At 49.4% G+C, this 1,420-nt stretch overlaps 1 protein-coding gene across 1 annotated transcript in view; it reads right to left on the bottom strand.

The window, feature by feature from the left end:
* LOC108298632 (phospholipid phosphatase 2-like) overlaps positions 1 to 1,420 on the bottom strand; it is a 14,668-nt gene that overhangs the window by 8,808 nt on the left and 4,440 nt on the right. The gene's annotated exons all lie outside the window — the stretch shown is intronic.

The raw sequence follows: 1,420 nt of genomic DNA, 5'->3' as shown, positions 1-1,420 counted from the left end.
TTTTTTTGGTCAGATTCTCACTCTCTCACTCAGACTGGAGTGCAATGGCACCATCTTGGCTCACTGCGGTCTCTGCCTCCCTCCCAGGTTCAACCGATTCTCTGCCTCAGACTCCTGAGCATCTGGGATTATAGGCATGCACCACTACACCCGGCTAATTTTTGTATTTTAAATAGAGATGGGTTTTCACCATGTTGGCTGGGCTGGTCTCGAACTCCTGACCTCTGGTGATCCGCCCACCTCGGCCTCCCAAAGTGCTAGGATTACATGTGTGAGCCATCTTGCATAGCCCCCCCCAAATTTTTTTAATTAGAAAAAGAATCTGGGCACAGTGGCTCACACCTGTAATCCCAGCACTTTGGGAGGCCAAGGTGGGCGGATCACCTGAGGTTAGTACTTCGAGACCAGCCTGGCCAACATGGAGAAACCCCGTCTCTAGAAAAAAATACAAAATCAGCCAGCCGTATTGGTAGGTGCCTGTAGTCCCAGCTACTCAGGAGGCAGAGGCAGGATAATCACTTGAACCCAGGAGGCGGAGGTTGCGGTAAGCAAAGATCACACCATTGCACCCCAGTCTGGTCAACAAGAGCAAAACTCCATCTCAAAAAAAAAAAAAATTAGGAAAATAAAAAGAGAAGGCAGACACCAAAGACCACATAGTGTATGATTCCATTTATATGGAACATTGAGAACAGACAAATCTACAGAAAATAGGATAGTGGCAGCTGCCAGGGGCTGGGGGAGGAGTGACAGCTAATGGGTACAGGGGTTCTTGGTTTCCTTTCCTTTCCTTTCTTTGAGACAGGGTCTCACTCTGTCACCCAGCCTGGGGTGTGCACAATCTTGGCTCACTGAAACCTCCACCTCCCGAGTTCAAGTGATGCTCCCGCCTCAGCCTCCCCAGTAGCTGGGACTGCAGGTGCCCACCACCAGGCCTAGCTAATTTTTGTTTTTCTTTGAGATGGAGTTTCACTCTCGTTGCCCAGGCTGGACTGCAATGACACAATCTCAGCTCACCACAACCTCCGCCTCCCAGGTTCAAGCGATTCTCCTGCCTCAGCCTCCCGAGTGGCTGGGATTACAAGCGTGTGCCACCACGCCTGGCTAATTTTGTATTTTTAGTAGAGATAGGATTTCTCCATGTTGGCCAGGCTGGTCTCGGACTCCCAACCTCAGGTGATCCGCCCACCTCAGCCTCCCAAAGTGTGGGGATTACAGGTGTGAGCCACCTAGCCCGGCCTAATTTTTTGATTTGTCTTAGGGACGGGGTTTTGCCATGTTACCCATGCCGGGGGGTTTCCTTATGATGAGGTGAAAATATTCTGGAATTAGGTAGAGGAGATGGCTGTACAGCACTGTGAATGTACTAAAAATGAACTGTACACATTAAAATGGAAGAAATGGTGACTTTTATCTTATA

Source organism: Cebus imitator, unplaced genomic scaffold (assembly GCF_001604975.1).
Source record: "Cebus imitator isolate Cc_AM_T3 unplaced genomic scaffold, Cebus_imitator-1.0 Scaffold1022, whole genome shotgun sequence".
In the NCBI taxonomy this organism is placed as follows: domain Eukaryota; kingdom Metazoa; phylum Chordata; class Mammalia; order Primates; family Cebidae; genus Cebus; species Cebus imitator.
The sequence above is the reverse complement of the archived record's forward strand: the minus strand, read 5'-3'. Positions and strand labels throughout refer to the sequence as shown.